Source organism: Pongo pygmaeus, chromosome 8, assembly GCF_028885625.2.
Source record: "Pongo pygmaeus isolate AG05252 chromosome 8, NHGRI_mPonPyg2-v2.0_pri, whole genome shotgun sequence".
NCBI classification, from domain to species: Eukaryota; Metazoa; Chordata; class Mammalia; order Primates; family Hominidae; genus Pongo; species Pongo pygmaeus.
The window spans coordinates 46,482,507-46,510,134 of record NC_072381.2 but is presented as its reverse complement, the minus strand read 5'-3'; the positions used below and the strand labels follow the sequence as shown (position 1 = coordinate 46,510,134).

The 27,628-nt window shown below is 38.7% G+C and overlaps 4 pseudogenes; 2 read left to right on the top strand and 2 right to left on the bottom strand.

The window, feature by feature from the left end:
- Nucleotides 1-1,862: 1,862 nt before the first annotated feature.
- Nucleotides 1,863-3,187, bottom strand: LOC129006314 (endoplasmic reticulum-Golgi intermediate compartment protein 2-like; annotated as a pseudogene).
- LOC129006315 (heat shock protein HSP 90-alpha-like) lies at nucleotides 3,018-7,074 on the top strand (annotated as a pseudogene).
- On the bottom strand, nucleotides 5,411-5,876 carry LOC129006316 (heat shock protein HSP 90-alpha-like; annotated as a pseudogene).
- Nucleotides 7,075-7,095: 21 nt separating the features above from the next.
- On the top strand, nucleotides 7,096-7,653 carry LOC129045001 (heat shock protein HSP 90-alpha-like; annotated as a pseudogene).
- The last annotated feature ends 19,975 nt before the right edge of the window (nucleotides 7,654-27,628 follow it).

Sequence of the window (27,628 nt, the reverse complement as noted above, 5' to 3'; positions counted from 1 at the left end):
GATAGAATGGATTAAGAAAATGTGGCACATATACACCATGGAATACTATGCAGCCATAAAAAATGATGAGTTTGTGTCCTTTGTAGGAACATGAATGAAGCTGGAAACCATCATTCTTAGCAAACTATCACAAAGACAAGAAACCAAGCAGTGCATGTTCTCACTCATAGGTGGGAATTGAACAATGAGAACACATGGACACAGGAAGGGGAACATCACACTTTGGGGACCGTTGTGGGGTGGGGGGAGGGGGGAGGGATAGCATTAGGAGATACACCTAATGCTAAATGACAAGTTAATTAATGGGTGCAGCACACCGACATGGCACATGTATACATATGTAACAAACCTACAGGTTGTGCACATGTACACTAAAACTTAAAGTACATTAATAATAATAATAATAAATCTTTCAAAGTATGTTATATCACTTATTTTCATCAGTTAACTTCATGGCTCTTGATATATTTTTAAAAGTGATGCTTCTGTTATTTTCTGCAAAATGTCATTCTGCATAAACTTTACTGCAAAATAGACCCATCACTATTTCTCCTTCTCTCCATCATATTGTTTATCCTGTTTCCATAAACTTATCTTTAGAAAAATCCATTTGAAAAACTGTTACTTGTGATATCCTATTTTCTAAAACCACTATTTTAAATCTAGTTTTTCAGTGTTGTTATTTACCTGGAATTTTGTTTCCTCATTTCCTTAAATGATTTAAACTTTGGGGATTGGCTGATGATTCTTCTACTGTCATTCAGTACTACAAAAGGAAAGCTGATATTGGTACACATATTCCAAATACAGCTTTTAATAGTAGCTTTGTGATAGCTCCCTCTCACTATTTTTAATCTTTTATAAGCTGAATATTTAGAACCAATTCTTATATAGTAAGAAAGTTAGAACACAATCTAATACAGAATCAATCATATTCAGGACACCCTGAATGCAAATACTTCATAATCCAGTTTTACAGTTTAATGGACAATGTTTAACATGGCACCTCTCAGATTTGAGACATCTCATGGTCCTTTCAATTTGCCTTACACTTTCATTTAAAGTTACCCTGTTCTCCACTCACCACATGTATAAAATATCCTATTTTTCTCTTTATGTTTTACAAACCGATAATTTTCACTATCTGTAGTGGATCTTTTTATAACTCACCCTATGTCCCTCAAAATATACCAATAATATAATGATTAGATTAAAAAAGTTGGCATCTTTTAAAAAAAAAGTGCTTTCTTTTCCATGTGTAAGATTCTACTATACCATTTGTGAATGACACCTTTGTTACATAACACCTACACACCTGCCCCTGTGAGAATTTACCTTAGTCTTCTAAGACTCCATCTTCAACAGTTAGATAAGTCAATAACAAGAGTTCAAAGAAAAGTAGTTATTTTAAGATCAAATTATTGGATAGCTGGTCTTGTCAATATGGCTTAACATTAATATGGCTATAACATAGGGACTAGTCCCTATTTTTTTTTATTAACAATGTGACCTGATCACAATTCTTTAAAGTCTAGACTAGTTTTCTGTATGTTTTCCACATTTTATTCTGACACCATATCTTTTAAAAACAAAAGGATGTGAACATTTGCACTTCTCAATGTTTTTTTTTTTTTTTCCACAGATGTAGTTTCACTTATTTCCTTCAGGCTTTTTATCAGCAAGAAGCAATGTCTGATTTTGATACCACCCATTTGCTGTGAAAATATAAGAAGGCAGCATCTTCAAAACAATACTCCAGTTGGGCTTCTTCACTGTTTAGCTGCATGATTTCTTCTAGGACATTTGTAACAGACACAACATATATAGAATTTCAGTTTGTGGTTTTTTTCCTTTTTTTTCTGTTTAAAATAAGTATGTTTTCTGCTTATTTGTGTTTTCTTTTCTTTGAATATATTGCACAATATTTTGTCATTAAAAAAAGGTTTTATGTCTCAGGCAAAAAGTTTTTCTCCTTCACTCGGAGGTGTTAATGTGTATTATTTTCTAAAAGAGGTAAGTGGTTGTCTGTGTGGCCATCCTCAAAAGGAACAGAATTGACAGGTTTATAGGATCCAAGTCTGAAACGACAGCAAATTTTTTCAACTGTAAATTTTCCAATTCCATGTAACATGCCTGTTGTTGAAAAGATTCCTCCAGCACTACCAGAGTCTTACAAAAAACTGCCAGAATGGCATGCGCTCCTCAGTAACTGTCACCATAAGAGAACTGAGATCATATTTCATAAATATCCCAGAGACTCCATGGTTGCCTGCAGCATGGTTAATGATACATTCCCTTCCTGTCACAGAAAACTGATGGGTGACTGCTGATATTTTTTATGTACGTAGTTTTGTTGACACAAATGTAATAAAATATTGTAACATCTGGTTGTGATCTATAGCAATTTTTTCAGTTCCATCTAAAGGATTAATAATTGCTGGAACAAGCTCTCCAAAAGACAAATGATCTTTTCTATGAGAAAAATTGTAAGATTCATGGTTGACAAGTGCTGCCAAATGTGTATGACCATGAGGATGTGGAATTGCCTTGCCCACTGTTATGTGAAAATTCCCTGCTACTTTATTGACATATAAATGGCCATGAATTCTGCATGCATCTGGAGTATGTGATGAATCATCTTCTCTTGGTGGAAGAGCTGTTGATGCACTTTTAAAAGCACTTTTAAATATCACAACTTGAATTGAATGCTCTTCTTGTAGCCTACTCTGAATCAGCTGCAGCATCCTCTGCCACTCTTTCTGCTGTGGTGAAAGACCAAATACTGTTGGTTCATAAACGAGACTATCTGCAGATGCAACCATTGTTTCTGCTAAATCCAATACATCCGCTCCAAGATATTGACACTTCATGGCAACAGTAATATCTATATTGATTCTCAATTTGCTAGAAAAATCCTTGTCTACTTCATATTCATACTTCATCCATGTATCTTGATATACTGAGAATTCCATTATGGTTAATAAAGCCATAGTTGTAAATGCTATTAGAGAAACCGTACCTCCGCAGGGTGAAGTCTCTACATAGCTCTCAGGAACCTTTGGAAAGACATCCGACTCTTTTACCAAACTTAAAGTTTTTTTCCGATTCAGTTGCCTCATCTTCAGGAAAACCTTCCTCTTCCTTCATATAGTCATGCTTGTGTTACGGTCCCAGCTTACTGCCATGTTTCACAGAAGCCCAGGTCGCCGGGGCCAATCCAGGGCATTTTAAAGCTATTTAGAGCAATTAATAGTTAATGGCATTGATGGACAATTTTACAACTAACGACATAAAATATACAAAGTGTTTATTAAACCTTTTTATTTACTAGGATTTACTTGTTTAACTCAATTTTGTAGTAATTAAAACATCATCAGCATCTTAAAATTGTTTCAAAGTTTTCAAAGCTGTGCATTCCACTCCAAAGCCCATAATACCACTGTGGGTGTTCTGTCCAAAAGGGAAAATTAATATGGATGAATAAAACATAGGGAGGAAACACTTTTGCATATCATTTTAATTTAACTATATTCACATAATGCTTGTGTATGTCCAACAAATAGTGATTTTGAGACCTATAGAACCCTTCAGTCTTATGGAACCCTTCAGTCTTATGATGGAACATATCATCCCATTTTTTAAGGAAAAAGAGCTACTTTCTGGCTAATTACTTACATTAGCCCATCAGAAAATGAAAGTATCTATACAGTTTTTATTCGATTATTTTATCCGCCATTGGGCAATGTTTTTCAAGAAATATTTCAAAACTGTACTTGGAAAATATCGCTTGTTTTAGGAAAAAAACAAAGTAGGAATAAATCTTTAAATATGAATATTGCAGTTTTCATTGCATGTCTAAAAAGCAGAAACAACTGATAAGACCCCAGTTATATCCTTTGTATAAGGCCTTTTCCCTTTCTTCACTATGACGTGGGAAAGTAGAGACCAATCTCCCTAGTTCACTAGTGCTCCTAAGAAGTGGAGTGATCGCTGTTCTTTTATGTTGCCCTGTAAATCAGAAGTTTCACTAATTTACTGGCCATAGAACTGGTGTGTACATAACAACCATTAACTAGGCCACATTCACTCAAAAAAAATGTTTTTAATTTGGTATTTTGCAGTATATATGGTCCCAAAGAATACATACAATAATTGACTTTCCACATCAGTGATTCTAGAATCATGAAAATGCACATGCACAGAGACATAAAGAAAAGAAATAACAGTAAATCTCCATCTTTAAGCCAAGTGAAACATGTTGGCTTCTTGCAGTCTAAACTTTTCTGACATTGCTTTAAAAGAATCCAAATTCCAATATAACTGTATGTGCAATGGTTAGAAAGCATATACTATCAATTCACTGCAGCACTAAAAATGCATTCTATTTTATAAAAGGTTACTATATACTTGTTTTCTGAAGGACAATTTTTTCATCTCACAAGGAAAAGGAGGTTATATGCTGTATCCCAAGCACCTACAACAGTGACTGGAAAACAGGGAATGGATAAGCTTTTGCTGAATGAATAAATACATGACTAAGATGTCTATGTAATGTCAATGCATTTTTACCTCCCATTAGCAATTTTAGCATGGGCTTTGTGGTATTATTTAATAGGTCACATTTACAGTCATAATATACTGAGTTTTTGAATTGTTATTGATACTACTTAATGTTCAAAATGGCAAAGGAAAGTACATGTGAAATAGAGCTTCGCAATCTGAAAATCACAGTCCCATTTTTTTTTCTTTTAACTCATCTGTATTTGTTACAACTTTAAGCAGAATGTGACTCAAGCACAGCATTTCCATTCACAAGACTGGGTCTGAGTTATTTTTGAACAGCTTTATGATATGCTTAGGTAGGCTTATAACTTTGCTCCTCTAAACAATGCTTTTCTTTGGAAAACAAGCCCTGTGGAGAGTTCCTTCCATCAAGTTGCTTCAGTTTAACCTATTTCTAGAGGACTAGTACATGCAGAATTGGCAACTACAGGGGATGAAAAGTTCAAAAATTAGATCCTACAAGATGTAACAAATACTTTTCTAAACATCAAGGTATAGCTCAGGAACACTTCGATAACAAGATTTGGTCTACTTAGGGATCTGGCTTGATAGCTAAACACTTTAGACCACAAAGTTAACATCATGTTACATACGTCTTACAACACACATTACCCCAGTCTGTGAAAATAAACCAATGTGAAGCTAAAAAAGCATTACTAGCTCTGCTTTAGTGCCTAAAGTATCACAGCATCACTTAGAAGTAGACAGAAATCTTATCTTCCCCTTAAAGTCATTATTGTCATGCCATACAGACTTTTTAATGTTAACAAAAATAAAGAAAAACATCCTTGAAAATATATTATCAGAAGAATTGTAGAGTATTGAACAGTCATCTCTCAGCCAGAGATTAGTCTACTTCTTCCCTGCGTGATGTGTCATCATCTCCTTCGAGGAGTGGCATTTCTTCAGTTACAGCTGCACTGGTATCATCAGCAGTAGGTCATACCCAGACCAAGTTTGATCATCCTGTAGATCCTGTTAGCGTGTGTCTGGGGATCTTCCAGACTGAAGCCAGAAGATAGGAGTGCAGTTTTGTAAAGCAAGATGACCAGATCCTTCACAGACTTGTCATTCTTATCAGCCTCTGCCTTTTGCCTTAAGGTCTCAATAATGGAATGGTCAGGGTTTATCTCCAGGTGTTTCTTTGCTGCCATGTAACCCATTGTGGAGTTGTCTCTTAGGGTTTGAGCTTTCATTATTCTCTCCATGTTTGCTGTCCAGCCATATGTGCTTGTGACAATAGAGAATGGAGACCTCACCAATCGGTTTGACACAACCACCTTTTCAAATTTTTTCTCCAATATGTCTTTCATGATTTTGCAGAGGTTCTCAAACTTTGTTTTTTTCTCTTCTGTTTCTTTTTCTCTTCTTCATCTTCAGTGTCCTGGTGCTGCTGTGCTGTGGAGCCTGTGCCGTCTCTTAGCCAAGTGGAGGAAACCCAGACCCAAGACCAACTGATGGAGGAGGAGGAGGTTGAGATGTTTACCTTTCAGGCAGAAATTGCCCAGTTGATGTCATTGATCATCAATACTTTCTACTCGAACAGAGAGATCTTTCTGAGAGAGCTCATTTCAAATTCATCATAGGCATTGGACAAAATCCGGTATGAAAGCTTGACGGATCCCAGTAAATTAGACTCTGGGAAAGAGCTGCATATTAACCTCATACCAAACAAACAAGATCGAACCCTCACTATTGTGGATACTGGAATTGGAATGACCAAGGCTGACTTGATCAATAACCTTGGTACTATCGACAAATCTGGGACCAAAGCGTTCATGGAAGCTTTGCAGGCTGGTGCAGATATCTCTGTGATTGTCCAGTTTGGTGTTGGTTTTTATTCTGCTTATTTGGTTGCTGAGAAAGTAACTGTGATCATCAAACATAATGATGATGAGCAGTACGCCTGGGAGTCCTCAGCAGTGTGAATGATCATTCACAGTGAGGACAGACACAGGTGAACCTATGGGTTGTGGAACAAAGGTTATTCTACACCTGAAAGAAGACCAAACTGAGTACTTGGAGGAAGGAAGAATAAAGGAGATTGTGAAGAAACATTCTCAGTTTATTGGATATCCCATTACTCTTTTTGTGGAGAAGGAACATGATAAAGAAGTCAGCGATGATGAGGCTGAAGAAAAGGAAGACAAAGAAGAAAAAGAAGAGAAAGAATCCAAAGACAAACCTGAAATTGAAGATGCTGGTTCTGATGAGGAAGAAGAATAAAAGAAGGATGATGAGAAGAAGAAGAAGAAGAAGATTAAGGAAAAGTACATCGATCAAGAAGAACACAACAAAACAAAGCCCATCTGGACCAGAAATCCCAACGATATTACTAATGAGGAGTACGGAGAATTCTACAAGAGCTTGACCAATGACTGGGAAGATCACTTGGCAGTGAAGCATTGTTCAGTGGAAGGACAGTTGGAATTCAGAGCCCTTCTATTTGTCCCACGACATGCTCCTTTTGACCTGTTTGAAAACAGAAAGAAAAAGAACAACATCAAATAGTATATACGCAGAGTTTTCATCATGGATAACTGTGAGGAGCTAATCCCTGAATATCTGAACTTCACTGGGGGTAGGGGGGTAGACTCAGAGGATCTCCCTCTAAATATTTCCCGTGAGATGTTGCAACAAAGCAAAATGTTGTAAGTTATCAGGAAGAATTTGGTCAAAAAATGCTTAGAACTCTTTACTGAACTGGCGGAAGATAAAGAGAACTACAAGAAGTTCTATGAGCAGTTCTCTAAAAACATAAATCTTGGAATACACGAAGACTCTCAAAATGGGAAGAAGCTTTCAAAGCTGTTAAGATACTACACATCTGCCTCTGGTGATGAGATGGTTTCTCTCAAGGATTACTGCACCAGAATGAAGGAAAACCAGAAACATATCTATTATATCACAGGTGAGACCAAGGACCAGGTAGCTAATTCAGCCTTTGTGGAACGTCTTTGGAAACATGGCTTAGAAGTGATCTATATGATCAAGCCCATTGATGAGCACTGTTTCCAACAGCTGAAGGAATTTGAGGGGAAGACTTTAGTGTCAGTCACCAAAGAGGGCTTGGAAGTGCCATTATTTTAAATATTTTTCTCTTTTATGGACCTAATATTCTAGAGGAAGAAGAGAGGTAAATGCTATATAGTAAATAAATAGGTAAATGTTAAATATAACTTTAAATAGTCTTCCATGAACAGAAAGGGGGAAATTTTAGTATGGAATAAGAGGGATCTGGCTAAAGGGAGAGATGCTGAGACCCCTGGGAGAGTCAGCCATGGCACTGCCTGGGGTGGCTGCTTTGGGTGGAGAGGCTTTCAGGGAGAACAGTCAGTTGGAAGGACAGACCTGGGGTGGCTGTGGTATGGATACCAAGGGGCCGAGTGCTGCTGTCAAGTCAGAGAGGCGGCAGATCTAGTAGAGCTGGTAAACCACGCTAAGGAGTTTCAATGCACATAATTCAAAGAGCAGAGAGATGAACTTAGGTCCTTTGGAGACAGCAGTGTTTACGAGCCTGGTGAATAAAGAGGCTGCCATAGAAGAGGTATATTATTCCCGGTATTAGGATTAAAGATAATTTTTACTTTTTTCCATTGTATTGTGTTCTGTATTTTATAAAGATTATTATAATAATATGTTACGTTTTAGTAAAAAGAAAATCCCTAAAAAATGAGGCCCCATAAATAAAAAATAGAAAGGAATAGCTAATGTTGTAGGAGGAAAATGAGATGAAAATGATAGCCAGGAAAACAGAGAATTTTAGTATGAAAAAAGTCAGTCGATTGTGTCAAATACCACTGAGAAGTCAAATAAAATAAACATATAACATTGCCCATCAGCCTTGAAAATGTGTTGAGAGTGGCTTGCACCTATAGTATTAGTCTGCTGAGTGCTGCCATAACACAATACTGCAGACTAGGTGCCTTAAACAACAGAAATGTATTTCCTTACAGCTCTGGAAGTTGGAAGTCTGAGGTCAGGGTAAGGTTGGTTTCTTCTGAAGCCTCTCCCCTTGGCTTGCAGACAGCCGTCTTCTTGCTGGGGACTCACAGGACATTTTCTCTGTGCTGGTGTATTTGCAGTACCTGTGTTTCTGCATCTCCTCTTAATCAGATTGAACTAGGGTCCACCCTAACAGCCTCATTTTAACTTTATTTTCTCCTTCTAGACCCAATCTCCAAAAACGGTCACACTCTGAGGTACTGGGGGTTAGGGACTTCAGCATATGAATTTCATGGGAGCACAATTCAGTCCATAACAGCATATAATTGATTCCAATTATTCACAGATTCTGTACTGATGAATTTGCCTACTTGCTAAACTTTATTTGCAACCCCAAAACTAATAGCCACTGTGCTTTAGGAACCATTTGCAGATGTGCACACCAGGGAAAATGGGACCCATCCATGCTTCTGCTATCATCTGAGTCAAACAAGACGATGCTCTGCTTTCATGTTCAAGCTTGCAGACTGTAAACAAGTGCCCTTTTTAAGGTCTGTGCAGAGCCATGCTATTGCATTTTTGTGCTTCCTGTAGGTAATTTTACTGTTTGAAATGGCCCTTGAAGGTGGTGCTGAGGTGTTGCCCCATGTTTCTAAGCACAAGAAGGTTGTGATGTGCTTTATGGAGAAAATTCGTGTGCTATATAAGCTTCATTCAAACATGAGTTATACTGCTATTGGCCATGAGTTCAAAGTTAATGAATAAACAATACATATTGGCTTACGTATTTTTTTAAGAGACAGGGTCTCACTCTGTCACCCAGGCTAGAATGCAGTGGTATGATCATAGCTCGCTATAGTCTTGAAACTCCTGGCCTCAAGTAATCCTCCTGCCTTAGCCTCCTAAGTAGCTGGGACTATAGGTGCACACCACCTCACACCATGCTAATTTTTTCATGTTAATTTTTTGTAGAGACAGGGTCTGGCTATGTTGCCCAGGCTATAAATTATGCATCTTTAACAGAAACACACAAAACCCCAAGATTACATATTGATCAGTTGGCATAATGTGAGCAGGAAACTAACTCACCCTCTATCTTCCTAGGAACAATGGTCCAGTATTCACTAATTCCTCATCTGTGGTGACTTTATAGTGCCAAAATTGTGCCACTGCACTCCAGCCTGGATGACAAGAGCAAAACTCTGTCCAGAAAAAATAAAATAAAAAATTAGCCGGGTGTGGTGGTGCAAACCTGTAATCCCAGCTACTCGAGAGGCTGAGGCAGGAGAATTGCTTGAACTCGGGAGGTGGAGGTTGCAATGGGCCGAGGTCGCACCACAGCACTGACGCCTGGGAAACAAGAGAGAAACATCATCTCAGAAAAAAAAAAAAAAAAGGCCCTCTTATAAGGGTACAATCCTTGCCTTCAAGCCCTGTACATGTCACTGCTCTTAGAGGGTTTTTGCATGAGCAGCTAATTGGATGTATGCCTTTCTTCAAAGCACTAAAAGATGAAGGTGAGAACATTAAACTGATATATTTCACACATAAGATAAAAAGTTAGCACTTAACAACTTTCCTATCTCTGTTTCTTTTTGTTTTACCTTTGTCAGTTTATCAGATGCCTACTAGCTGGCTACTTTTATTTAAATGTTGTCTCTGTTTATGTCAGGTTTTCCCCAATTAAATAATAAGTTTCTTCAGGATAAGATCCACGTGTCAGGTTTTATCTCCATTCCTCATGGAGTCTAGCACAATAACTCATCCTTGGAAAACGTGGACCCAATGAAAAGCAGATGTTGAATTCCCTGAGGTTGTAAAGGCCCCCATCAAGCCCACAAGCCTGCACTCCTCAACTATTTATAGTAAAAAGATGGTGAGCATAGAATGGGCTTTCTCATCATGCTGAAGTGTCTGTGAGGTCAGTGAATTTAGAGGTTACAAATAGGCTAGGACAAAGCAAGGAGAAAGGGACGGAGCAAAGGAAAGTGATGCCAGGATGATGCCAAGCTAATAAGGCTTTGATACATCCATGAACTCCTGACTTAGGAGAAGGAAGGAGAATGTGACCTGAAACTGAAAGCCTATACAAAGCAGGAGGGACAATGTGGTGGAAAGACCAAAGGGTTAAGAGAATGGAGGAGACAGAGGAATGGAGGAGGTTAGCCAGTAAATTCACAAATGACCCAGACATAGCAGAATGGACCTACTCATTCTTTTAGAAGTAGACACAATCCAGTTAGAAGTATACTGACAGGCTATACTAATAATGAGGAAGATTCATATCATAGAATCCTAGAATCCTATGGATAAGAGGGACTTTAGACATAGAGCCCACCATAGTTCACAGATGAAAAGATAGAGTATATAGAAGTTGCTTCAATTCCATTTCATCAAAATACATTTAATGCTTAATAAATTACAAAAATAATATTACACATGGAAGGGACAAAATATCAAAAGGGCCAGATCTTTCCTCAGAGCTTATCATCTCATGAGTATTATTAGTGTACCAATCAAGGCAAATACAATAGGTGCTTCAGTTGTGGTGCAAACAAATTGTTAGGCCTCACAGAATAGAAAAACATAACTTTGGACTCAAGGGGCCCAGAAAATCCACAGAAGAGAGATGTGAGCTAGGTTTAAATGCAAGAGTATTTTATACAGGATGAGGTGGAAGGGCTAATCTCTCTCCCTCTTAGCAGATTTCACAGAATAATCAAATTTTGCCACTCAAGAAATTTCTCAGTTCTTGCTGCTTAACCACAGATATTTATCTATTAGGGTACCACTAGAATTGGCTTTCATAAGTTTATTCTAACAGAGCAACCAGGAGAAAATGTCTATATTGAAGGCACAGCAAGAATGGGGTAGATTACCACATCCAGCAGAGATTGACTCACAGGTAGTGAAGGACATCAGGACAAAGAGTGACGTCAGCATAGACGCTTAGATGAGTGAAGAAGCAGACATATAGGGGGAAAGTGATGAGCTTAATATGCCCATATGGAATTTATGTATTGAGATATAGATCGGGCCAGGCGCAATGGCTCATGCCTGTAATCCTAGCACTTTGGGAGGCCGAAGCGGGCGGATCACCTGAGGTCAGGAGTTCAAGACCAGCCTGGTCAATATGGTAAAACCCCTTATCTACTAAAAATACAAAAAATTAGCTGGGCATGGTGGCGGGTGCCTGTAATCCCAGCTACTTGGGAAGCTGAGGCAGGAGAATCATTTGAACCCGGGAGGCGGAGGTTACAGTGAGCTGAGATCGCACCATTGCACTCCAGCCTGGGCAACAAGAGCTAAACTCCGACTCTCTCTCTCTCTCTCTCTCTCACACACACACACACACAAAGATGTATCTCCTCATCAGTGACTACTATATACTTATTGTTTTAATTATTTTGTTTCTCAATGATCCAAACACCTTTTAGTCAACATTTGATTTGCACTTACTAAGCTCTGCAGGAATATCTTGATTTCAGAGTATCTTCAACATGAACACTTTTCTTCATACGTTGCATCAACAAATTGGCCAAAAATCTTAAAAAACCTAAAATATTTACGTCTTTATCATGTCTCTAAGAAAAAAAAATTATTTTTCTGTTACTTTTCTTCATTATCCTAAAGAGAAAAAGGACACATGATTATAGTAGAATCATAACTTCAAGCTTAACAAAGTTCTAAACACACTGGCTGAATTTAGAGGATTTTTGGTTTTCCCTAAATGGAAAACACTTCTGAATAACACTCCTGCTTCAATTGGGAGTGTGAGAGATACTCTTCTACACGGCTTTTAATCCTTCTTGGAATCTGCAACAACAAAAAAGTTAATCAACTAAATTCCTCACTTTTATAGTATTTTATTAATAGAATGCTATAAAAAAGTAATAGCAGCATTCTATTACAAGCTGTCTCCTAGTTCATTTTAGTGTCTAAGTAAACAAAAGTCTTGTCAAAAGATCACTTTAATTCAATGCTATTGCGGTGCAGATTGAACTTGCCGCAGACATAGTTAACATAGGATTCAAAGGAGATAAAACATTTCCACTTAGAAGGCTTTGTATTTTCCAACAGAAGCAGCGTGGGACTAGAAGTCAACTGTAACCTAATAAATTTGCCAAATGTAAACACACAGAATATGAGGGGGGTGATGTATTACTGAAAATACAACTTAATGTGTTAAAAATGTGGATTGGTATCAAACCTGAAAATAGAACTTTGAGTCTTTATATTTACTTCTTCTCAATTTAAAATATTTTATTAATGATTTAAATATCATAGAAAGTGAATCTTTTTGTAGTATTAACTACTTAAAGCCACCGTATATTTCATTTCTTGAAACTGATCTTATTTGATAACTGAAGAACTTTATAGTCCAGATTCTTTTGCCTGTTATTTTTCCTTTTTTCTTTCTTTTCCTGGATTTTTTTCCTCAAGCTTCCAATTTATAAAGTATAAGTAGTTTCTAAAGATTTAGTCCCCAAGTGTCTGCTCCTACCTTATTCCTTTTCATATTCTTAGTATTAAATACAGATGAGCAATTTTTAACTTCATGACTCATTTCCATTTTTTGACACATAAACCTATACTGTGAGTATAGGTTTTTTTTTTTTGTTTTTTTTTTTGAGACAGAGTCTCACTCTGTCACCCAGGCTGGATTGCAGTGGTGCAATCTTGGCTCACTGTAACCTCCCCCTCCCGGGTTCAAACAATTTTCCTGCCTCAGCCTCCCAAGTAGCTGGGACTACAGGCCCCCACCACCATGCCCAGCTAATTTTTCTATTTTTAGTAGGGATGAGGTTTCACCATATTGGTCAGGCTGGTCTCGAACTTTTGACCTCAGGTAATCTGCCTGCCTCAGCCTCCCAAAGTGCTGGGATTACAGGCGTGAGCCACCATGCCCGCCACTTCTTAACTTCTCACATTTTATATCACCAAAAGGGAAAAGATTTCACCACTGTTCTTTCCTAATTACTTCCATTGCCCAGCCCTTTGCATGGACTTTCAACATGAATATTTTACTACTCTAAACTACCTTGAATATTTCTGCTAAATTATCTTCTTAAAATACTGGTTTCATGATAGCACAACTAAATTCAAAACTTTTGAAGACTCTTCAGTAGCTAGCCTATAGAACTGATAGCTGTCAACAGCCACAGCTTGGTCTTTGTCCTTTAAGGTTGTATCATACAGTCTTGTCAAAGGCCAGCACACCTCCTAGCCAAAAAGCGGTCCCCTGCTCTTTCCATCCACATAGACTCTACCAGTTTTTCAGAAAGTCCTGTTTTTCTGTGGTATCTTTTCCAACATCACAAATCCCTCTGTGCATTTGTAGTAGAGTTGGCTGACTTGCTACTTACGCCTAGGGACACTGGTTGTACTTAGTTTATATGTGCCTCTCTTGGGTTTTCTATTTAAGTATACATATTGCACATGCAGGAATTGTGAAGAAATATTTCGTGTACCCCATAATGCAACCAATGTCATGCATACAGTGGGTATTTAACAAATATCTACTCAATATCAAAGTTTCTATTATAGTCTACTTACATGGACATAAAGAAAAATAATTCCAAGCACCTGCTGTTAGGGTTTTATAATCCATTGAAAAACAACTTCATGGAGAAAAATATAAAAGCAAAAAAATTGGTCATGGTAATGATTTTTGGTTATCTGAAATCCACTTGGAGTATGCAAATTTCTCCCTGTAATGATTAGAAAATTATATAATACGTTAAATTGATTATCTGTAGTATATAGATCATTGGCCTTCTTGTATCCCCTTAGCGCTCGGAATTTCAATACATTCCAATAGTGAGCACCTGTGACCCTCTGCCTAAAGGATTTCTCTTTTTTTTTGAGAATGAGTCTCACTCTGTTGCCCAGGCTGGAGTGCAATGGTGTGATTTCAGCTCACTGCAACCTCCACCTCCTGGGTTCAAGCGATTTTCATGCCTCAGCTTCCTGAGTAGCTGGGACTGCAGGCACACGCCACCACACCCGGCTAGATTTTGTATTTTTCATAAAGACAGAGTTTCACCATGTTGGCCAGGCTGGTCTCGAACTCCTGGACTCAGGTGATCTACCCCCCTCAGCCTCCCAAAGTGCTGGGATTACAGGCGTGAGCCACCACTCCTGGCCTGCCTGAAGGGTTTCTTAGGCCCCAGAACCTATTAGGGCAGTAGTGTGCACTCCAGAAAGGTCAGGAAGTTAACTTTCCAGGAAGCCGACTTCTACCAATGAGCATCAGGACTCAGTGTTTAAATATCCCCCAGTTCTGGCTCCCTGGGAGGAACAACTGTTCTTAAAGATCTCAGCAGGATGGAACCCCAGTTGTCCTCAGTATCAACCCCTTCCAAATCCTTCCTTCTTCTCTCGCCTGCTTTCTCACTCTGCTTCCAGTTGAGGAGGTCACTTCGCATAGAACATATGAGCATCCAAAAACTCATCTTAGGTTGTGCTTCTAGGGAAACCCCACCAGAGACATTGTGTACATCACAGAGTGGTGCCAATTTAATAGAGTAGGCAGGCAGAGATGGTATTTGGTATGAGTGCCTTCATGTTTTCTGAACCTGGCCCTTATCCAAAAACTACAGTATATTTTTTTCTTCTGAGGGTATACTGAAATGTACAAGAACTTGGTCTCTGGGGTGAGAATAGCATTTGCTGAAATCCTGGTTCTACCTTGTACCTTAGCTAACTTTGTTAAACTCCTTTAAGATCAAGTATTCTCATAGGTAGAAGAGGAATAATGATGATCTCTACCATATAGGATTGCAATGAGGATTAAATAAAAATATGCATATGAAGGCCGGGTGCAGTGGCTCAAGACTGTAATCCCAGCACTTTGGGAGGCCGAGGCGAGCGGATCACCTGAGGTTGGGAGTTCAAGACCAGCCTGACCAACATGGAGAAAACCCATCTCTACTAAAAATACAAAATTAGCCAGGCGTGGTGGCACATGCCTGTAATCCCAGCTGCTCAGGAGGCTGAGGCAGGAGAATCGCTTGAATCCAGTAGGCAGAGGTTGCGGTGAGCCAAGATCATGCCACTGCACTCCAGCCTGGGCAACAAGGGTGAAACTCTGTCCCCCTCTAAAAAAATGCATATGAATAATTTAGCATGGTGTTGGGCACAGGAACAATAAATGTTAATTGCTAGATTTATCAAAGAATTTAAAGCATCCTGAAGCACCTTTCATCTTGAAAGCATAGAATGCTTCAGAATGCACTGATTTTTATACTAAGAAGTTCAACTTTAGATTGATGCCTTAGAACATAAATTGTTAGAAGCCCATATATACTCAGGGCTTCAAAAGCTTGTCTGTGACCGATTATTTGAAGGTGATGGTTGAATCTGATGGCAGCAGAGTCCTGGGGGCTGAATGTGGGTTTCACATATATAATCCTTAGACATTTCTGAAAGCCCTACAATGAATCATTGTTAAGAGTCCCAATTTAGTAAAATAATTCTGTGAGTGTATAGCACGGAATAAATATTTAGACAATCACTCATTGGCACTTTGAGATTCAAGTACTTTATATTACAATTGAGGTTACAAAATGTTTAAGGAAATATTAGAGATTATTTACTTCAGATAAATATTTTCCACAGAGATATAAATTGGCTGGAGATTTGTCATGGAAAAACAGATTGCATTTCTTTTTCTCTTAGTGATATGAACTTTTGTTCCTTTTTCTGTTATTATTTCTGGGTGGGTACAGGGCTCATGGTTTATGTGAGAAGCTATTGGAATATCACAGAAGAAATTATTGGAAAATATTTTAGTCTAAAAATTGTAACAACATTCCTAAACAAGAAAGATTTTAGTATAATTGAAAGATTTTTCTTTTGTTTTCATTAGATAGCTTAATGAAATACTTCATTGGTTTCATGGAAATCAGAGATACCAAGGTCTCCCACATCTTCTATGTAATCTTTCTTCCAAGATTGAATATTTCATCGTTTTCCTTAAATTTTTAGTTCATGCTATCAAAATACCTCCTTTCTTCTCTAACTTCATTCTGTAATTCTGATTGTGCTGCAAATATTATTGCTTTCAAATGCATCTCTAGGCTGGGCCTGGTGGCTCACGCCTGTAACCCTTCCATTTTGGGAGGCAGAGGTGGGCAGATCACCTGAGGTCAGGAGTTCAAGACCAGCCTGGCCAACACGGCAAAACCCAGTCTCTACTGAAAATACAAAAATTAATTGGGCATGATGGTACAAACCTATAATCCCAGCTACTCAGGAGCCTGAGGCAGGAAAATTGCTTGAACCTGGGAGACAGAGGTTGTGGTGAGCCAAAATCGCACCTCTGCACTCCAGCCTGGGCGACTAGGTGAGAAAAAAAAAAAAGAAAAAGAAAAAGAAAAATGCTTCTCTATATTAATAAATATTTTTAATGTTTACTTTTCTCCCAGTATATAGTGAAAATAAAATAAGTGTTGGAATAGAGAAATAAATAGGCACAGAAACAAAGATATGGTTAAATTATTTCTTCCATAGTCAAATATTGGAAGGGGTCAAGATATTTTAAGATATTCCCTAACTATAAATAAATAAAACATAGATATGTTACAAATGCATGCTGAGGACAAAGAAGTACCGACCCAAGGAGAGAAACATGGCACCGGCGACCTCATTGCCCTTCATTAGGTGCAGACCTCTCTATCACCGGTATATTTTTTCTGGCTGCTCTAGGTGTCTGCCTATTTCCGTTGCTTTCCATGATCTGTTTCTTACAGCTGAGTCTCTCTCATCTATTGACTTTGCAGTCAAAAGATTTGGGTCCCAACAATAAGAAAAGTTAAGTGTTTTAGGTGATGGATATCCCAATTACCCTGATTTGATCATTGCATATTGTATGCATGTATCCAAATGTCACAGACCCCTGAGATATTTACAACTATCATGTATCAATTAACAAATTTTTAAAAATTAAATGGAAAAAAGACAGATTCAAACCAAGGCTCTGGCACTTAATTATTTGTTTGACCTTCACATGCTAATAAAACTCAAAGAGCCCCAGCACGTAATTCTGTTAAAAATGAGGCTAGTAATCTACTCACGAAGTTCTGGTGAGAAGTAAATATGATGTAACAGAGCCTAACATGACACCTGGGAGAAACTCAATAAATATTAGACTCATTCTCCCCCTTAACCACTGTGGAGCATGATGTGGCAATATAACCTTTTATTATATTCTCCCTGAAGGTAGCTGTTTTGTAATTTTATTGTTTCCCTAATAGTAACTAAGAGACATTTGAGACTAAACGCCTCCACTTCCTGTTCCTTATCCTGTGGCCCACCTTCATCCATCCTATGGCCCACCTTCATCCTATCACCCTTGCTTTTGGGAAGGAACAAGTCCAACAGTAGGTTTTTCAGGATTACACAAACATATAGTAAAATCATATGAGTATGTGGAAAAATAGACTTAGGGCTTGGAGTCAAAAATTCAAGAACAAGATAATGAATTCTCTAAGCCTTAGTCTTCTTGTATTTAAATGGAAATAATGCTTTTCCTATCTTCCTCCAAAAGTGTTTTAGTATCAAATGAAATCCTTTGATAGGAACATATTTTAATGTATCTCAATGTATACACATAAGTTTATGCAATTTATATTCAAAGCAAACCACACAAGTTAGCCAATGAAGCTTTCACACTAGGGCAATCGTGAAAATGTGCAGAACACAGGGGCTCCCACCCCACTATATCACACATATTTCTGACCTGAAGGCCCTAACATGGAACAAGGTAAGCAAAAAGCAAAAAGCCAGGGAATTATTTCAAAAAAAAAGGATGAGTCTTAATGGAACTGAGAGTGAAGACTCAACTCCAGCAGTGAAAATATGAAAAAAAGATGAATTTTGTGGCCACTGGAATCTCCCTTAGCAGGCAGGGACCAACAATATCTCAAAGATATGTAAGCTGAAAGCAATACATATTAAAATCCAAAGTGATTTGTTTGCACTGACTCATTAAATCCATCATCAGCTAGCTGACTACACAAAAATCCCACTCACAACTTCTCATCTTTGTCATGGAAAGCATGCGAGCCATTAGTAGGTGTGGCTGTAGCAGGCACTCAGTAGCACAGACAGTGCTGGTAGTATTGATGTCTTGATAGGATGGAAGTTTTCTGTTGATTCTCAGCTATGTCTTTATTTTTATAGCAGCCATCTGGATGCCAACAGTGCTAATATACTGCAAATCCTTTTCATCCCTGACATTTAGGAGAGAAAATACAACATAGGCACACCACACAGATCCTTTCCTTTGAGTAGTTCCGCTATGCAGGCATGGTAAGAAATACCTACAGGCAGGTACCAGAAGTGAAAAATCATCCTCTATGAGAATTTTTATTCCAAGCTAGACTGCCAGACTGCCAGGTCTAATGTGCTTGGACAGTGCCAGAGCTGGCAAGTCAGAGAGAATGGAGCTTTGTTGAGGCATAGAGTGTGAAGGGGGAATAATTTTTTAGCTGTGGAGGGTCAGAAGGCAGCCTAAGTGCACAGCAGTACTGCCAGTTATATAGTTTAAAATGTTCTTTAATGGTTCCACTCTTTTTCTATTATCAAGGAAAATAGGATATGGGGGAGGGGGTAGCTGCTGGCAATTAGAGAGAAGAAGGAGAGGCTGGATATTTGCTTTGAAAGTGATGACTTTTTAGGTGAAGAAACTGTCATCATTTTGGTACATATTTGATTTCTTTAAAGCAGCCTTAATAAATCAATAAAGATATGCCATCTTTTCTGTTTCCTCTGCAATCAGGAATAAAATATTATAAATTCATTATTATCCCAATAAAATTTAAAAATTGGAAGTCACATACAAACCTGAATGACAAGGGACATGAAGGACCTCTTCAAGGAAAACTACAAACCACTGCTCAATGAAATCAAAGAGGACACAAACAAATGGAAGAACATTCCATGCTCATGGGTAGGAAGAATCAATATCGTGAAAATGGCCATACTGCCCAAGGTAATTTACAGATTCAGTGCCATCCCCATCAAGCTACCAATGACTTTCTTCACAGAATTGGAAAAAACTACTTTAAAGTTCATATGGAACTAAAAAAGAGCCCGCATCACCAAGTCAATCCTAAGCCAAAAGAACAAAGCTGGAGGTATCACGCTACCTGACTTCAAACTATACTACAAGGCTACAGTAACCAAAACAGCATGGTACTGGTACCAAAACAGAGATATAGATCAATGGAACAGAACCCTCAGAAATAACGCCCTCAGAAATAACGCTGCATATCTACAACTATCTGATCTTTGACAAACCTGAGAAAAACAAGAAATGGGGAAAGGATTCCCTATTTAATAAATGGTGCTGGGAAAACTAGCTAGCCATATGTAAAAAGCTGAAACTGGATCCCTTCCTTACACCTTAAACAAAAATTAATTCAAGATGGATTAAAGACTTAAATGTTAGACCTAAAACCATAAAAACCCTAGAAGAAAACCTAGGCATTACCATTCAGGACATAGGCATGGGCAAGGACTTCATGTCTAAAACACCAAAAGCAATGGCAACAAAAGCCAAAATTGACAAATAGGATCTAATTAAACTAAAGAGCTTCTGCACAGCAAAAGAAACTACCATCAGAGTGAACAGGCAACCTACAACATGGGAGAAAATTTTCGCCACCTACTCATCTGACAAAGGTCCTATATCCAGAATCTACAATGAACTCAAACAAATTTACAAGAAAAAAACAAACAACCCCATCAAACAGTGGGCGAAGGACATGAACAGATACTTCTCAAAAGAAGACATTTATGCAGCCAAAAAACACATGAAAAAATGCTCACCATCACAGGCCATCAGAGAAATGCAAATCAAAACCACAATGAGATACCATCTCACACCAGTTAGAATGATGATCATTAAAAAGGAAACAACAGGTGCTGGAGAGGATGTGAAGAAACAGGAACAGTTTTACACTGTTGGTGGGACTGTAAACTAGTTCGACCATTGTGGAAGTCGGTGTGGCGATTCCTCAGGGATCTAGAACTAGAAATACCATTTGACCCAGCCATCCCATTACTAGGTATATACCCAAAGGACTATAAATCATGCTGCTATAAAGACACATGCACACGTATGTTTATTGCGGCTCTATTCACAATAGCAAAGACTTGGAACCAACCCAAATGTCCAACAATGATAGACTGGATTAAGAAAATGTGGCACATATATACCATGGAATACTATGCAGCCATAAAAAAGGATGAGTTCATGTCCTTTGTAGGGACATGGATGAAATTGGAAATCATCATTCTCAGTAAACTATCGCAAGGACAAAAAACCAAACACCGCATGTTCTCACTCATAGGTGGGAATTGAACAATGAGAACACATGGACACAGGAAGGGGAACATCACACTTCGGGGACTGTTGTGGGGTGGGGGGAGGGGGGAGGGATAGCATTAGGAGAGATACTTAATGCTAAATGACGAGTTAATGGGTGCAGCGCACCAGCATGGCACATGTATACATACGTAACTAACCTGCACATTGTGCACATGTACCCTAAAACTTAAAGTATAATAATAATAAAATAAAAAATAATTTAAAAAACTGGAAAATAATAATGTTGGTGAGGATGTAAAGAAATTGGAACCCTGAACCCTGTTAGTGGGAATATAAAATGATGTAGACACTTAGGAAAACAATATGGCCATTCTCCAAAAAAAATGAAAATAAATTTACTATCTAATCAAAAAAAAAAAGAAAAGCTATTTGATGTGTTTCTTTTCTTTTTTTTTTTTTGTGAGACAGAGTCTCACTCTGTTGCTCAGGCTGGAGTGCAGTGGCATGATCTCAGCTCACTGCAAGCTCCACCTCCCAGGTTCACGCCATTCTCCTGCCTCAGCCTCCCATGAAGCTGGGACTACAGGCGCCCACCACTACACCCAGCAAATTTTTTTGTATTTTTTTTAGTAGAGTTGGGGTTTCACCGTGTTAGCCAGAATGGTCTCGATCTCCTGACCTCGTGATCCACCCGCCTCGGCCAAGACAACTTTGTATATTTACCAAAAGGGACAGCAGTTTGGCATATGTCAGCTTCCTGGCTCCAATTGGTCTAAGTGGAAAACACACACACACACACACACACACACACACACACACTGCCTGGAAAGAAAGCAGTGGTCCTGGTCCTGCTATAATCTGAACTGAGCAAATCAGCTCAGTTTCCTTGCCTGGCAATTTACTATCCTCATATCTAGTCTACCTACATCAAACAATAGATCTGAAAAGAAGTTAGAAACATATATAGAAGTGGACTGCAAAATAAAAAAACTTCTACTAGAGAACATCTACAGAAGATTCTATTAAGATTATTTGGTTTAATGACTCACAGGAATCATGCTCACCATGGCTTCATGGCAGAGCTGTAACAGTTTTCCTGGTCCTGATCCCACTTTCACTTGGATGCTCTGCAGTCTGGGTTTTTCTGGCAGAGATGTTCTGACTCTAGGTGAAGTGAGATGTGAATTTGGGTATTTTTTTGCAGTTTTCCACAGAAGAGAATTGACCTTTTCAAAACATCAGCCCAGTTCTTTAAAAAGTGGATGCTAGTTCTTCTATTATGGGATTCAATCACTTTCCCAGGCAATGAAATAATTGTACCATGGCATTTTATCAGGAGATGGAGCTAGCTTTCTTGATTTTCTTAAACAAGTGACAAATGGTTTTCTAAAGGGTCAGATCACTTTGTGAGATAGTCAGTCAAAGAAATAAGAACAAATCTAGGCCACTTTGGGTCGATGAGAGGCCTGATAATTTTTGGAGCACAGATAAAAGAAAAATAAACTACTCCAATAAAATGGAGCAACATGGAACATGATGAAAATTAGGATGATTTTTCCTGCATGTACCCTCTTTATCCCTGTGGGTGATGTCCCTTCTTTATGGCTCAGCTTTACATTATGGGTGACCATTTGGACAGTGAGCAATATCTCTGTATCACATGGGCTAACAAGCTGAGGTGATGGAATATTCTAGAAGCCTCGCCAGGAGTTGTATGGTAGACTGAGGGAGATTGAGACATAATTATGATATCATCCAGACCATATTCTTCCCTTGTTGAGGTTCATGGTGTTCTTCCTGGACTCCATTCCCCACTTAAAAATTCACTATTGGAAAGATATGAGATGAGTGACAAATGGCTGTAAGTATGCAGGACAGCCTATACGGCAGGCAGGAGAGTGGGGGCTCTGACATAAGAACTAAGTGCATCTTTCATGTGTGGAGGGACTGCTGTGTAACTGGGGACCCCCCCCGCCACCAGGGACCTGAGACAATAGAGCACAGAAGAATACTAGCATTCTTCTATTTAGCGCCTGCTTTGTTCATTAGAAGGAGAAAGAATAATTGATTCTAACAAGCATCTCAGGCTTTCAAAACATGCTCTTTTAGAATTTGTTTAAATAATCAGTTCCATAGGTCTTTGAAAGTCATACAGAGCAAATAAAATAATTCTGTCTACCATTCTCTCAGCTTTCCACATGGGTTTTTGCTGTGAGTTGTTACCTTACAACAAAATCTTTAGGATTTTTCTAAACAGACACATTATTCCACTACCAATGTAATTAATAATAGTTTGAAACACAGTCTTATGACACCATTATTGTTATTAATTCCCTAATAGACTGATCACTTTAGAGTAGGTGATTTTTTTTTATTATTGTCTATATTGTTCTTTTTGTGCCCAACACCTAGCAATGTACCTGCTATGGCAATAGAAACTAAATCAATGTTTATTGATAAAATGAATAAACCCTTAACTATGTGTAAGACAATGTAACAGGTGCCCATATAGAGGAGGTGCACTTATATCTTTATATTCAGTATCTTTATCTAGGAAATGAGAATGTTTGGACCTATTATAGCTACTACACAGAGTTGATCTAAAAACCAAACTCTAAATCTAAAAGGAAGTTCATTGAAAAATTAAAAAGTGTTCTAAAATAAAATATGTCACTGTCCAGCAATTTTGTGACAACATTATGAACCGTAGTGATGTCCCCCAAACCCTCACTGCATGTGTCAATGCTGATTCCCATGGATGCTGGTCCTTTCCTAGATGGCACTATGTTAAAGAAGTATTAACCTCAGTTCAGTTCTCATCTCTATCTACAGCAATGTAGTCTAAAGAGCAAGCCTACAACCAAGCTACTTGCTCATGTAATCATCTGGGAGTGGAAGACGGTCTACAAAGATAAATTTACAAATCAAATAGTGGTTATGAAATGTGCTGCCACAGGAATACTCTTAGGAAATGCAAAAATAAGATAGGCTAAGGAACATCAAAACAAGTAAGGGCATTGTATGAAAACATAAGAAAAAGGAGTAACATGCTATGAGGTTTGAATAGAAAGAAAGGTAAGTAACTCTATGGCAAGAGTAGAAGAAAACTGAATGACATTTTATTTTTCACAGAAGTAATTTACTTAATCATTTAACAACAGCCTAATGCATGCCAAATACTGGTCCTGGCTCAAAGGAAACACTGGCAAGCATGACAGTCTTAATTCTATTGAAGATGAAAATCTACTGAGGGAGGTAGTCCCTAGAAACTAGAATTAAACAATAGCATTTTCCCCCACAGGTTACACTCAAAACCCTGTTAACCTTTATCTCCTGTGCTGGCTGAGACAGGAAGAAAGAAAAAAAGAGAACAGTCTGGAATGAATGAGAAACACAAAGAATGACTAGGCCAAAAAGGGAGAGGTTGGCAAAACCTAAGGATAAATGGCAGAGAAAGTCTAGTGTGTAAACTCATGAGTAAATCCATTTAGGGGGACTAGAGAGGAGAACTTCTCCAGCTCTCATTCTCAGACCTTCTGAAAGCAGCCATTAGTGTTATTTTAGTCTTGTTTTTGATGGCAAACCCTGACTGGTGCCCAAGGTCATGATCTTCAGGGAGCAGTAGTTCACTAGTATCCACTGGAGATGAGAATGGCTTGCAGAGCTGTAATTAGAATAAAATGTGTAGAGATTTTTACATGTGTCATCCCCAAAGTGACTTTTTCTCTGACACAACTGGGTAAGTGTTTTTCTGATGCCTACTTTTTCATTATAATGATGCCTCAGGGACTCTATGAAGGGAAGAGAAATTTAATCTGACTATGAGTAAGAGTGCTGCTAAAAGAGCTTAACATTCTTTAGCACTTTTTTCCCCCTCAAAAAGGAAACAATGGACTTAAGTGTTTTTTTAAAATGTGCTGACATCTACCAGGGTTTTCTGATAAACTGATAGGAAGGCTACAGCTCCTAGGCCTTGCCCATTGGGCTTAGAGAGGAAATTCTCCCCAAGCTAGGTCCCCTCTTCTAAGCTGGATTCAGTTCAAGGTGACAGCCTCCCCCAGGTCTCCTCCAAGTGGGTGCACACAGATGAGAGGTGCTGGACTCACCATGCTCCACTACTCCAGGACCTCCCCTGAAGGCCTGGTCTCATGGATCCAGCCAAACTGAACTCTACACAGTTATTTCTGGCCAAGAATCATTGGCTCTAACCCAGAAAGAAAATATTTCCTGATTCTTTTTTATTTTCAAGCTAATGTCAAAAGAACTTTAGAATCCAACAGGGGTTTTCCAGTATCTTTCACTTGTTCTGTGTGCAGGACAACAGCTTGAAGGAAAGGAGGGTTCCTATTCTCACTTCAACAGATGGCATGTCACACCTCAGAAAAAGGGGCTAAGCAGAGCTGTCTCAGGCACTGTGAAATTATATGAATAATCAAAACACTTTCTTTGAGTGGCCATGCAATAACATTTTTGTGAAATGTCAGAGACTAGTGGGGAAATCTACTCAAGATTCTAGACTCTTTCTGCTACCACTTGCTTAAAAAAGGAAGGAAGGCCAGGTGCAGTGGCTCACACCTGTAATCCCAGCACTTTGGGAGGCTGAGGCAGGTAGATCACCTGAGGTCAGGAGTTTGAGACCAGCCTAGCATATGGCGAAACTCCATTTCTACTGAAAATACAAAAATTAGCCAGGCGTGGTGGCGTGCACCTGTAACCCTAGCTATTCCGGAGGCTGAAGCAGGGGAATTGTTTGAACCCAGGAGTCAGAGGTTGCAGTGAGCTGAGATCATGCCACTGAACTCCAGCCTGGGTGACAGAGCAAGACTCTGACTCAAAAAACAAAAAAAAAAAAAACAAAACTGATGAGACCAGCTCGGCTGGGGAGACCCTAACCCAGTGGCACTAGAGGAATTAAAGACACACACACAGAAATATAGAGGTGTGAAGTGGGAAATCAGGGGTCTCACAGCCTTCAGAGCTGAGAGCCCCGAACAGAGATTTACCCATATATTTATTAACAGCAAACCAGTCATTAGTATTGTTTCTATAGATATTAAATTAACTAAAATTATCCCTTATGGGAAATGAAGGGATGGACCAAATTAAAGGAATAGGTTGGGCTAGTTAACTGCAGCAGGAGCATGTCCTTAAGGCACAGATTGCTCATGCTATTGTTTGTGGCTTAAGAGTGCCTTTAAGTGGTTTTCTGCCCTGGGCAGGCCAGGTGTTCCTTGTCCTCATTCCCATAAACCCACAATCTTCCAGTGTGGGCGTTATGGCCATTATGAACATGTTACAGTGCTGCAGAGATTTTGTTTATGGCCAGTTTTGGGGCCAGCTTATGGCCAGATTTTGGGGGGCCTGCTCCCAACACAAAACAAAAAACAAAAACAAACAAAAAAAAAACTGAATGAATAGCCACATATATGGGCTCTTTCCATTCAGCAATAACAACATGATATTAAATGACTTGTTCCTGATTCTCTGACTAGACTAGATCTTATTAGAAGGGATTTATCTTAATCACCTCTTCACCAGCAATACTTAGAACTGTTCCTGGTGCCATCAACATTCAACAAATATTTGCTGAAACTAAATAAAATCTTGATGGCCATCCCCAAAGAAAAACTATTGTAAAAGTAAATAGTTTTTTGCATATGTAGTATGATGTTAAAAAACTTCAAGGGGCCAGGCATGGTGGCTCACACCTGTAATCCTAGCATTTTGGGAGGCCAAGGTGGGCAGATTGCCTGAGCTTAGGAGTTCGAGACCAGCCTGGGCAACATGGTAAAACCCCACCTCTACTAAAATACAAAACATTGCCCAACGTGGTAGCATGCACCTGTAGTCCCAGCTACTTGGGAGGCTGAGGCAGTAGAATTGCTTGAACTTGGGAGGCGGAGGTTGCAATGGGCCAGTGAGCCGAGATTGCTCCACTGCACTCCAGCCTGCATGACAGAGCGAGACTCTGTTTCCAAAAAAAAAATCAAGGATGACATCTTTTACTGTTAATAAATATACATTTTTATTATTTTAAAGTAATGTAGTTTTACACCTATATTTCATAATGTTTCTTTTTGTAATGAGATTTGACTTTAATAAGGAAAAGAAGTTTGCCATGTCTCCTGCCCTGCCCATGTGATTCAGATTAAATGTTAAAATAAACAGTGTTAGTAATCAATGTTCTAGAAGCATTATAACACATTTATCATCCTAATTTAATGGAAGGTGAACAGATATTTGAGCACATGTACTATATAAAGAATTATACCAGGAATTGGTGGGGCGCGGTGGCTAACACCTGTAATCCCAGCACTTTGGGAGGCTGAGGTAGGTGGATCATGAGGTCAGGAATGGAGACCATCCTGGCTAACATGGTGAAACCCCGTCTCTACTAAAAATACAAAGAAATTAGCCAGGCGTGGTGGCGGGTGCCTGTAGTCCCAGCTACTCGGGAGGCTAAGCAGGAGAATGGTGTGAATCTGGGAGGTGGAGCTTGCAGTGAGTCAAGATGGCACCACTGCACTCCAGCCTGGGTGACAGAGTGAGACTCTGTCTCAAAAAAAAAAAAAAAAAAGAATTGTATCAGGAATTTGTACCTTTTCTTATTTATTACACAATGTTTAAAACAATATATTCTGGTTTTCACTTCCCAGTTTTAGGAATTCCTAGCTGTGTGACCTTGGTCAAGTTACTCTGTGCTCTATAAAATTGCAAATAGTAGTAACTATTTCTGTTTCAAGGTATTGATTGAAAAAAATGAGTTAATTTATGTAAAGTCTT